Raw genomic sequence first — 13,610 nt, forward strand, 5'->3', positions numbered from 1 at the left:
TTTTTTAAGACATTCCAAAGAGAATATTCTTTATTGTTCAAAATTTTGCAAGCGTATTTAACGTTGCATTCTGTAAACATCTGTAAAAATAAAGACAAATATTTTGTTTTCAAAATAACAATTGAACTCTCGACGTTGCATTTATAAATTAAAACATCAAACTATGATTTTGTAGAATCGAAAACATAAAAATTTTGACTTGAAAAATTTTGTTTTTTTAAAGAAAGCTTTTTTGAAAATAGTATTACATCGATTTGCTCACTCAAAGAATTTTATATCGCATATTCGAGATTAAATGACGTTTTATTCGATGCATACTTCATTTCACAGCTGAACTTATCGATCTTTTCTTTCCGATGACCAAGACGCACCTTAGACAAATTTAATACTGTAAGTCTTAAATAAAGTGATTAATTATTTATCTATAAACTACTGTACTAACAACAATGATTTAATTCTCAAAATAAATAAATAATCATTAACCGATTTAATACTTACAATGAGATTATATTTATTAAATTTTTCTGATGTGATGTTTCTACTTCAATGTAGATTAATTTATTTAATCTCGGTTTACTTTATTTATTTTTTTCTAATTCTTATGACTAGAAAAAGATGAAGAATTAGTTATTAAAATTAAACTCTATATATAAGTATAAACGGGCATAAAGGACTATTTTATCTTGGATGTATGCGACGTGTTACGTGTACAATACGACATAAGCGACGTTCACATCAAGTGTTGGTACAGTACGTCTGACACCACATACTGTACCAATTCCCCACAAATCCCCGCGTTCGTTCTGAAGTCCAGTCCAGTTTTTCGGACCGATATTTGGAATTCGGGCGAGATTCGGTCGGGGTGAAACCAGTGGATAGACGCGTGCGCGCTTTGCCTTTTCCAATTTTCCGCGTCGACCGGGTCAGCGCGCGCGACGATTCGGCGAAGCGCCACTTTCAGCCACTTTTTGCGCGAAGGGACTAGCTGCGGCGGCGTAGGTGCGCGCTGCGCGCCGCTCAGTCGGTTGCGCGCCGGTCGAGTGTGTGGATGGGTGGATCGGTGTTGGATCGTAATTTGGTGGTATTTTAGTGTACCGGACCGGAGACTTTTATGCGAGTTGCGTGGCGGAACGGTGCCGCGGGGTATCCTTACGCGAGGGTAAGTAAATTCGACATTGTACAAGTTTTTCTCGGCCGTCCGGCGTTGGAAACACGAAGGAATGGCTTCAGAGCCTCGATTCATTCGGTGACGGGTGGATATTGGTGTCGGGATAAAAATGGCGTGCGCCGCCTCGGTTTCTCTCTCTTTTCTCCCTCTTTCTCTTTCTCTCGCGCTCTCTCTCTCTCTCTTCCTCCGTATACAGTAGTACTATGACACCAGATAGTACTATGGCCCATCGGTGCCGGTGCGTCGCGACGATGAGTCGCGCTGTCAATAATGATCGTGCGGATATCGTGAATCGCGTCGCGACGACGGTGGCGTCGTCATCGCCGTGTCGCCCACGGAAACCATGGGGCCCTACCGGCATCGATTGCTGTGTCGTCGTCGTTGTCGAGCGTATCCCACTGTATTTATCTCATTGAATCACCGCCACCCACCCTCCCGCCTTCGTCAATTCCTCGATTTCTTTCGTGTTTGCCTGGGTTTGATTCCCCGTGACGATATCTCGCGCGGGGCGTCGTCGATTCGTGAAACCTCTCTCTCTGTCTCTCTCTCTCTCTCTCTCTCGATTGGCTTCGATCGGCGAACTTTTTCGCGGCCTATATCTCTCTCGATGGCGAGGTCACCGCCGGTCGACTTTAATTTCCGCTCGTATCTCTCCCACTTCATCGACTCCTCTTCGCCATCCGGCCATTCGTCCATTTGTCCCTCCCTGCTGCCAACGGTTTTGTTCACCTGTCACAAGACGACCTATCTGCCGGTGACCCAATTTCCCGGCGCTTCCATCGAGCGCTGAGGAATGGAATCGAACATAGCTGAATGTAACTAACTCAACGCCCGCGCTTGTGCGAACTAAAGACTCTGTAACTGGTAACAAAGTCCGGCTAGGAGCAATTTCGTCAAAACAAATGAATGAGAAAGAAGGATATATATATATATATATATACTGTCTCTTTTTACATTATTCATTTCTCTCTTTTTCTCTTATTCATTCTGACTTACTGAAGTTGGCAAAAACGACGTGCCAATCAAGAATTTGTCATGTCCGTTGCCAGATTCTGAGTACATTCCAGTGAGAGACACAGATGACAGAGTAACATAATGAATCATTACATTCTTGTTAATTGCAATGTCAAACAAAGAAATGTGATCATGAAATGATCACTGTATTAAGGTAAGAGCAAAGACTTGCATAACTCATAAAGCATAAAAAAATTAACCAATTAGAGTATTTTATTTCATGGAAAGGAAAGAAGATTTTGATTAATTTTCTTATGTATTACGCATTATGCGTTTTGCATAAAAACTTACAATGTGTAAGCATAGTAAGTGATTGTAGTTATAAAAATTCATCAATGATGACAGTCGAATACGAGAAGAATATTCGACTGTTTGGTCAATTTTTACAACTACAACACTTGCTACAACTACACAATTGTAAAATAGGCTTAAGGCATAAAAAATCAATCTAGTCAGACTTTCTTATATATCATCGAAAGGAAGGAAACGAAAGATTTTGATTAATTTTTTAATGCATTGTACATTATGTAAAATTGTACGTTATATAAGATTCTATGCTCCACCCTTATATTGTCTTTTTTTGGAAAGTATCATCTGCAGTTATAGGGTTTTTCATAGTCAGATCTTATATTCGAGACTGTCTTTAAGTTCAGTCTTGAGGTGTCACTAAACCAATCGGAGAGCCGTATTAGCTCGGATCTACAATAGATTTTTAAGCCTTAAGCCATAATAGACGAATCATAATCGATTATTCTCCTCGCATTCGACTACAATTGGTCAATTTCTTACGGCTTGAGGTTTAAAACATCTATTGTAGATCCGGCCTTCGCTTCTTAAGACATTACTCAAGATCTTGAAACAAAAACTGACTATGAATACTGGCCAACGTATCGCCTCGTAGAGAATGGAGACGCGTTTTCTGAATGTTTCTCTCCCTTTTTTTTTAATTAATTACTTTACACCCTGTGACACGAATGCCGAAGAACGAAGGGTACTCGACAGTGTTCGACGCGACAATATTCGCGAGGGCTCCCTCCGCAGTGCATTGGCTTGCTTTGAATTGATGTCAATGGGCGTGGAAAAGCAAATAAAGCGATCTCGCGCTACGATCGTGCGAGATAAACCCGTCCTTGTACCTGCCCGCTCGAAACTTTATTGCCACGCGCGAGTAAAACGTCTGACGAGCGTAAAATGTCTTCCAGCGAAAAATCGTCGCCCAGCTGATATGAGCGAAATTAGATTTACGAAACAAAGCGGAAGTTCAGTTTAACGGTTTACTTTAACAGTTAAACAATTTCTCTTGCTCTTTGACGTAAAGGTCTTGAATGACGCGACACGTCGACGCAACATTATCGCGTTTATGTCTACTAGGTAGTTTGTTATATAAGAATTATTGTTCAAGAATCATTGTAGGAATCTCAGATTTCAATAATATTGTCAGTATCAACAATTATACTGACAATATTGATCGTGTATGATGATTAATATTGATGGATTGATAATAGGTCATTGACAGTGAGCTAGATTTCTTCATTTTTAAACTGATCAAAAATTACGAAATTTGGATTACTGATGAATAATATTATTGCATAAAAATATCATTTTATTGTTAAAAAAATTGATTACTCAATTTACTTTTTTCTTCGGGAGACTTTATATAATAAACAAGTTGAATTTGTTTTAATTTAATAATTTCAATTGAAGTATTAAATTTACTAGGATTCAAAATATATTTTTGAATAAATATATTGATACTTGTGATGAACTTGTTGATAGATTTGCGAATATATGAACTTTTAAAATACTTGAAACACAAGTATTTGTTGGTATTGACGGTATTATTGACTGTATAAAATCCATAATGTATATCGAAATGAACTGAAATGTTGTATACTGATGAGTATACTGAAATAATACTAGATTATTGGTGTAAGATTGTAGAAGTACTAATGCGCATTGTCAGTATTTCACTGATTCAGGTTACTAATAAATATATTATTGATCGAGTTAAAGTTCGCATTATAGATAAATTTCAAAGATCACTGGTCTTGAAACTTCATTCGGAGCTCATTAAGATTTATCCGTCGAAAGACGAATGCTAAAAATCAGTTAAGTGTCACGATTGGCCATTTCCTCGCCATTTCCTCGCTTCAATTTCAATAAATATTTTTTTCGCATTTAGCATTCTTGAGGAAAATGTTCTTGCCGATCAATCTCAGCGAAAAATCAGGCGAGTGCCACATTGCCTATTTCCTCGCGTTAGCTTCAATAAGTATTCTTTCCTTATTTAGCATTCTTGAGAAAAATATTTTCAATCATTAATCTCCTAAAAAAATGGTTTAATAAATAATTTTTAATAAATCATTTTTCATCGAAATTTTGAATTTTGCAGTAGCAAGCTTTTTCTCTTCTAATAGCATTTGGACGAGTTTCAAGCTATCTCTTCTTTAAATGCCATTAGTCTTATTGTTCTTTTTAGCTAAATTTGCACTGCTCACATTTTTTTTTCTGTTCTCCAACGCAAAGAAAAGAGGAAAAATGAAGCGTACAAGAAGTTGAGTTGAAAAGAACAGACTTATTGTTACATAGCCTTTGCATGAATTTCCATTCTAATCTAACTCGGGATGAAAAGAGAATAGTAGATCTTTCTGTCGTTCGCTACAATAAATTTGCAAACGAAATTTTTATAGCTTTAATCGAGATGTTTGTCAAATATCTCGCGAAGCTAATCGAAGGTTTGTCGAATCTGCGATCGCCAAGCTTCACGAAATTAGAAAATTCCTTTTTCCCACAAGAAAAGTTCCACTTTTTTATAGTGAAAGTTCCATTATAAAAAAGTGGAACTTTTTCTCGCTTTTATCAAATATTTCAAATACCTATTTCACTTTACTCTCTAAATCTGAATCAGTGGATAGTCACTAATTATCAAGTGATATACTTTGCACTGATAATCAGTGAAGTTCAACTAAAAAAGGAAGTATGTTTGAGCTATGTTTATATAACTAAAATACTGACATTTGCACGCTAATTTCAATCTTCCAATATCATATTCATTGAATTTAAGCATTAAAACAAGATTAGTTAGATCACACCATAAAGATTAGTTAGGAATCTCACATTTCATTCACTGATTACCAGTGGCATACTTAGCACTGATATCAGTGATTAGCCTGATTCAGATTTAGAGAGTAAATATAAAATGTACACTATATAGTTTAGTTATAAAAAATAATCTTCGAGTCTCATCTCGATTTACAGCCGCTTCCGTGTCGATTTCGTGTCCAGTTCTTCCGCCACATCGTGCTCGACGGAAGTACGTGCGTGCGTGCGTGCGTGCGTGCGTGCGTGCGTGCGTGCGTGCATTCGCTCGCTCGCTTGCTTGTTCATTTGCGGATGCAGAGGAGGAGGAACAAGAGCGAACAAGCGTACGCACTCGCCGTGTCGTTTACGCGGTATGCGCTATTTCGGGAGTACACGCAACGACGTTAATCTGTCAGGAGAAGACACAGAGTAAACTCCTCTCTCGCGAGAGACGGAGAAGAAAGTTTCAAACACCATCCTCCTTTCTCGACCATCCTCATTTATGTATTCCTCATGTACATACATTCGCATTTCTTTCTGTTGAACTTGATACCACGCTTACAATCGTTCCCAATCACGTTTGCACGCGAGAATGTTGTTTCGTGGGGTATTCTATTGCAACATTAATTCTTAAGAATGAAACGGGTTAAAAGTTAAAATTAAAAGTATCTTTCTAGTCGAATATGATATGGCGTATTCATCCAACTCTATAATGCTTGTAACTTCCATTAAAAATAAGTGAAGAGAGCAAAGAATCAAAGCGGGTCTTATTATAGTGTCTATTAATATTTCTTTTTATTGCATACACGCTGAAAATTCCTGGCTGTTGGAACTTACACTTCAAAAACAGTCTGATTGCATTAATTGAAACTTTGAAAATATTAAATAGAGAAATTAGAATTTTCTGGTTGAATTTATTATAATTCTAGTTGAGATAACCAGATTTCTGATGTGATTGTTATGTCAGAATCTTTTGATCCATTTTCAATCAAAAAATTTTTCTCAATGTAGTGCTATTAGAGAAGAAAAAGAAGTTTCTGATCGTGCCGATCGGAGCAGCTACTCTTTGGAAATCGCGAACGATTTCGTCATCAGCGCCGAATTCAAGAGCTGAGTCACCCCAAATCGAGCGGTCGCGCGCTGCGAAATGTTAAGGTCGACGAATAGCATCGCGCCGCTAGTTCGTTCGATACACGGTGTATACACGACTGTATGCGAAATAAATGGGAGGGGAATAACCCTCGGAAAATAGGACTTCCGTTTCGACTCCCCATCCTTCCCATATATAACAATTGTTAATTTTTCGCGGAAATAATGCTAATTTTTCTTTTCTTGGAAAACTCGAGTATCGCATACTGCCTACTGAAAGTTTAGATACACGTTTGTTACCTATCTATTTGTGTGAAACAAAGATGAGAATTTACTACGCAAATAGAGATTACATCCATTTCTGTCAACATAGATTAACTTTAATCTCGTTTTAATTTACTTTTCATCTTTTTCTAATTCTTAGAAATAAAGACAGATAAAGAGTAAATTAAATTGAGATTAAAGTTAGTCTACATTGATAGAAACACACATTAGCGAACATATTTTTCGTGTCCAGCCGAATAGCGTTATGTACTTTTTTGTGGAGTTTATCTAGCCACGAATAATCGATAATCATTGACCTTTGACTGCATTTAAAATATGTGTGTGTTCCGCCCTCGATTACAAGTGATTCGATCAATTCAACCGAGCGTGCTGTTTACAGTTACGTCATAGTGTATGCCAGCAATGAGCATACGTGTCTTTGGCATATATTAATAAATTAATGGTTGTTAGTTCGTGTTGCACTGAAGACTTAATGCTTGTTATCGTGTTTAACACTCCAATCGTAACATTTTTAATATTTTAAATAATATTTTGTGGATAACCATGATTTGTTATCTTTAACAGAAGTTAAAGAATCGGTTAGACTTTATCTTTTCTAGTTTCTAAGCATTTGATAAAAAGAACTGCGATTCTTATCAAGAATTTGTTGTGATTTATCTTAACACATTTTGATATTAGATCTTTTTCAGCTGAACTTCTTGCACGGTTCATCTTTTCTTTTTTTCTCCACGTTGAAGAAAAAAGAAAAAAGTTGAATGAAAAAAAAAATGTAAAAAGTTGTGAATGTAAAAAGTTCAATTTAAAAAAAAGACAGATTTGTACATAGGCATAACAGAGTATCTACGTAGGAGCTGTATGGCTCACTGGCAGAGTAATTACTTAGTAGGGGAAACTCGGAGACCAGCAGACCTATTCTGTAACTTTTAACGCAAATTTCATTATCATTATAACGTCGCAGCTTTTTTGAATGAATGATGAAAGAGCTGCGCAGCAGCTTATAATGATAACGAAATTTGCGTTCAAAGTTATAGAGTTATAGGCTTGCAGATCTCGGTTCGAATCCCTGTAGTGATATTTCTTGATATTTCTTTCATGTTGTCGCTTATAGCTTTCAGAAAATAGAATTCTTATTCGTTTTCTCTTGGAAAGAGAACCCGAAGGGGCAATTTATGATTCACAGTGGCCAAGAAAAAGCTTGACGATAAAGATGGATCCCAGGAGGAGGAGGAATGCCATTAAAGATAAAGATACATGTCATAAGTGAAGTTGCCTAGAGATGACTTTGGAGAGCCACTAGGGATATTCGAGATCGAATGTATTGTCAGGTTGGCCGAACTGACATGTATAAGTAAGCACAATAAAGTAAATATCAACATAGGAGCTGTTGTGTGGCTCAGTGATAGAATAAATGCTGCCTAGAATAAGTGGCTGAGTAGTGGGAAACTCTGAGACATAGATTCGATGAATTTCGGCAGTGCCAGGAACGTCCTGACAAGTACGTATTTCTTTGAATATGTGTACCATCAAAAATATTAACATCAGTTACTCTGAATCTACATTGTTGGTAATTATTTTTTGAAAAAAATCTAAAGCGTTAATGACTATATATCAATCAAACTATATTAATCAAATTATATTATATTTGAAAAGCTATCGTATTCTTATATATCTTGAATATCGTACGTTTAATGTCAATAACGCTCTATTTTTCTTTAATCACTGATGATATTGTAAATCATAAGAGTAATATCGATGACTCTTCAGAGAGTTTTTGATATTTTTGGTTGTATTCAGAAAAATATTCAGAAAAATATATATATATCGGGCATTCTTGATATTGCTGGAATTTAAATTGAGATTTGATGTCTCCAAGTTTCTCCTTCTAAGCAGTCATTTTACCACTGTTAATGAGAATATGGTCTTTAAGTAGATACTCTTTCGGTTATACATATACAAATCTTACAGTATGATTGTATTGTTTTTAGTGATTCTTCAAAGAAAGAATTGTGTGTACTTGACGTTGAATACTTAATTCGCGATTAAAGAATCATTAACAATTAATATTATTATCGAAATGATGAAGGCAAATGTGAAACCTTATAATATTTCTTCAAATTAGCCGCGAGAGAACATCGTTTTATGTGACGTTAATTTTTTTTGCGATAAAAAAAAGAATCACAGCCTTGCATTAGAATACATGATGAATATTATTCATTTATCTGAAGACTCACACACAAACTTTTCGGTTTTCTCGACTGAGCTATGATGTACCATCATAAATCGAGCTAAATCATACGACTAGCGGTATATGTTAAGTCAGAGCGCGAAGGTTATGTGACGAGAATGACAATAATTACACGCTCAAGTTTCTATATATTTGCGCTTACCTCAGCGTTACCTTGTGTCACCTACAGTTATTATCTAGCGATTACAATTGGCAAAGTGCGTGCCTCATGATATGAGCTACTACTCTTGAAAGTTAGCTTGATTAAACCACACTTTTTACAAATTATTTAATTTTAATAAACATAATTTTAATATTAGATTGATAATAAAATTAGATTGCGACAGAGTACATTTTTTTTACCTTTTATAATTTAATTTGTGTAAAATTTTTGTTACGTTCCAATATTTTACCATGTCTTAAATGACTCATTCAATTTTTGTGTTAATTTAATACAAATATGAATAAATTAGAATAGAATATTATATAATATTATGTAATATTATACAATATTATGTAAAAAATTAACATTAAAAATTATAACACTATAGCACAATTTGGAAGCATATTTCTTCAGTAACATTTATAATAAAATCTTATACATGAACTATAAACTTTCATTGTGTTATATATTTCGAAACATGCCATATATTAAATTAACGTGTAAATTTTATTCATTTGTCTTGCATAAATTATGTTTTGAGAAATTAGATATTATTTTTCTATTATTTATTTATTTATAAATTATATTATTTTAACATTAAGAAATATCAATATCAATTTATCTCCAAAATATTTGAATAATACGATCACTTTGTGTTAAATTAATAACACTCGAACATATTAAAAATTCAACTCTAAAATTTTACAATAACAAAGAACAGTTTTAACACAGATGCAAAATGTCTTTTATTGTGCAGAAAAGGAGTTGATCGGTTGGCTTCTAAGAGGTTCACATAATAACGCGCTTGTTCACGCTTGAGCAAAAGTTACTTCACCGTGACACTTGCACGTCGAACGACACGAATTTCCTGTTTTATTTTTTGCTTTTGCCCGTTATCAATGATGTGCAATTTAAATCGAGTGTATATTTAATTTTTAACTGATTGATATATTAAGAAAAGACTGTTTTTGTAAATTTTCTTTCTTTTTAAGGATGCTAAATCGTAAAAAAATTTTTTAATTAAATTTTTTAAAAAGAGAAAGAAAATTTGAGCTTTTGATACATATATCACGTATATAGTATATCTTTTATAATAATATTGTTTATAATAATATTGTGAAATAATATTGTCGTTCATCCACATAATCAAATTGTTGTCTCTTTCATTTTTCCCTTGTAAGCTTAATCACGTGTCGATTATGAATCAGATATTTTTGTTTGTACTTCTAATTGATCCGTTTAAGCTCTTCTTGTTGAGCATTGAAAGCTAATTCACAATACAAAGAATTACATCCTCAACCTACTTGCGAATTTATTTCAGCGGAGATTTAATTAACAATTAAAAATATTTATAAATTGATCTATTTCGAATCTCTTATGTTTAAATACGTGCTCCAGATATCAAAAGAATCAGCATTAAAATATACAAAGCTAAGAAAGCTTGGAGTTCTCTCGACTCAATGCAATGGTTCGTCCGCATAACATGAATAGAAAATGTCACGTTTTGTGAGAAACTTGAATAAATGTTTTCTGAAAACAAATATAACGATAGAAATATACGGGGATTACACGAAGAAGGGCAGGCCATACAAATATTATATTTAGCCGAAGTTTTCGAGAAGTTTATTGCATCTAGCGAGCGCGAATGGTAATCCATTTTGCAAGAATAAGAGCAAGTAACTTAATCGGATCAATGCGTTAATTATGTAGTGTTTAATTTTTTATTTCTGTAACATCATATCTCTCGCAGACGAGATATGAAAATAGCACAAAATGTTTGCGCGCTATAGTTGAGTGGAACACGAATAAAAGAGATCAAGGCAACGCGATACATTAATGTTAACTCGTGAATGTTGTAGCGAGGTCGAATAATCCTAACATAGATACCTGATATCATTCTAGATCCTATGTGGAATACATATGTACAATATATCTCGAAATTTGCGAATCAAAATAGTAATAAGAGTTTTCAAAAAATTAACTAGAAATGTTATTTGTAAATTTTTATCTTGAGCAATAATTTGTGACATAATAAAGGTAAGGTTATAAATATGATTAATTATGGACTACATTTAGATAGATTACGTTTAAACTGAAATGCGTGCGATTCATGGCGACAGATGGCCATCTAAACGTAATCTATATGTAATTACATTTAAGCCCTTATCTTAAGAATTACTGCTTGAAATAAAAATATACATAATGTGTTTTTATTTAATTTTTCGAAAATTTTCTTGCTCCGGTATTTTGATTCACGAATTTCGAGACACCCTATATATATAACTCGTAAAATGAAGAAGCGAGTTGGATGACGCGAACCCAATGAATAATACACATGTGACCTGAGGATCAATCAAATAAGGGAGCGATTTTTTTTATTTCTCTGATATTCTGTGAATCATTTCGAACATCATTGAAACACACTTTGGAAAAGAAAGCATTCACTTTAGGAAGATAAAATATTAAAAAATAGTATATTAACTTATGGCTCTTTCTTTGATTTTTTACAATGAAAATGAAAATAGTGTGTAATGAACGAGATGTGTTATGTCTTCATATAGAAGCAAAAAATACTACTTAAAGAAGTAGAAAAATATAATATTGTATAAAATTGCAATATAATATTGGTTATAAATAAAAATAAAATTGCCGTTATATCACGATGTAACACTAATAAGAAAGTTAGGGCAATTTTTTTTATTCTTCCACAGTGATCGATGCTTTCTTGTTTACACTACACTGTCGATCCCGCGAGGCGTAACTACACTTTCGAGGAAAATTATCGAACACGAATAATCTAATCTTTCTCGCTTTACTTTCAGAGCGGAAAATGCCTCGCGACGACGCCTTGGAGATCGCATTAAGCCATAATCACACTACAAACTCCTGACTGTGACTCAACTATTGACTTGGACTCCCGACTATTATTCAACCAATCACAGCAAAGTCCTAATCAACTCTGATTACTGACTCGTGAATAGAAATCACTCTATTTTTAATCGGCAACAACTGAATTAAGTCGAGTCAGATTCGGGAATTTGTAGTATAATATCACGGAAAAAAAAGATTAGTTGCAGTAAAAATTTGCGTGTGGTAGTTAAATTCCAATCGTAACATATGGATTCCTAATGTCGTATCTGCGAGGTCTAATTTCCATTAGCTGTGAGCCCTAAATATTATCATTGTAACAGAGACAAGCATTTTGCTATTATGTCGATCTATTGATCATTGCAGCAAACGTTTTCTGTGTAGCAGACAATTTGATAGCAAGTACAATTTCAGCAAACCACATATTTAGCTGTGGTAGAAACAATTTTCTTTTACTGACTATGATAACTAACTTCATGCTGCTAAATAAATTGATCTGTAACAGATATGCATACTTTGCTATCACGTTCTTATATTAGCTACAACAGCAAATCCTTTGTATGTATTAGCAAATTTATTTAGCATATTTATTTCATAGTTATAGTAGCTAATGCAATTTCAGCTAATCAGAATTAGCTGTAGCAACATTTTTTTTCCGTGGTATAGCTTTTTTACTCGTGATGTAACTTAATTACGCTTCTTTTTCGCTGTGTGTGCGTACATACATTATATGTACATGCGTGCACTCGTATCTTTCTTTTTATAAACGAGGAAAGGGGAGGAAGAAGCTTCCGCTTTATCAAGAGGCAGAGATATCGTCTTTAGTATCGATTACTTTAATAAGCCGTGCGCTTCCGTTTACAGAAAGGGGGTTTGACGCAACCTAGTTTCCAGATTACCGCATCCAGATTACGCGTAGCCTCGTTCGCGAGACAACGCTGCATGTGAACGTAGACGCGAAATGTTAGATAATCGATGATATGCGTCCTGCATCCTTCCTATGAGAGAAAGAGAGAGAGAGAGACGAGTTTCTGATTGTCGATTTCAATGCGTTATTTTGATTTATTGAATTCTCGCGTAAAAGGAACGGTGTAAATATGAAAAAGTGCGTTTCTTATTGCATGCTTAAAGTTAATTAATGCGAAGATTTCTATTTTTCTAAGAGAAAGTTATTGATACAATTTTTCATTTTAAGTAAGAGAGCTAGTAAAGTTAGTTCTCATATCTATCTAAAAAATAAATCGGTATCATTGTTATTTGCAAATTATTATAACCTATGAATTACACTTACGAATAATAATAATTAAACTCGTTACTGTTTAGAACAAAATTTTAAGAAATTAGTTTATTTTTTAAGCCTTCATCTGCAATCTGACTTTTTTTTGATAGAAGCGAAATTTTATTATCAAATTTCACTTTCATTTATTTTTGCTCAAATTTCAATTCTTATTAAATAACTGTTTTAAGTTTCGAGTTATAAAATTATTTAGTAATGACAATTAAAAAATATATATCGGCTCTTCTTTTACAAAACAAATTAAAAAAAAGTAAATTTGGTAATGTAATAGAAATTGAAAAGTAATCTTGAATTTTTTCTGGAAGCCTACAACAATAAAAAGCTTAATCAAGACAAAAATCTAGATTATAGACGGAGAGAGTAAAAATACAATTGCAGACGAGAGAGAGAGAGAGAGAGAGAGAGAGAGAGAGAGAGAGAG

At 34.2% G+C, this 13,610-nt stretch overlaps 1 protein-coding gene across 4 annotated transcripts in view; it reads left to right on the forward strand.

The window, feature by feature from the left end:
• The first annotated feature begins 1,034 nt into the window (after positions 1–1,034).
• LOC108687609 (spectrin beta chain) overlaps positions 1,035–13,610 on the forward strand; it is a 38,454-nt gene continuing 25,878 nt past the window's right edge. For all 4 annotated transcript variants that reach the window (XM_018193467.1, XM_018193475.1, XM_018193484.1 and 1 more), the window contains exon 1: positions 1,035–1,159. The gene's annotated coding sequence lies outside the window, so the exon portion shown is untranslated. The remainder of the gene's footprint in view (positions 1,160–13,610) is intronic.

Source organism: Atta colombica, unplaced genomic scaffold (genome assembly GCF_001594045.1).
Source record: "Atta colombica isolate Treedump-2 unplaced genomic scaffold, Acol1.0 scaffold102, whole genome shotgun sequence".
NCBI lineage: Eukaryota > Metazoa > Arthropoda > Insecta > Hymenoptera > Formicidae > Atta > Atta colombica.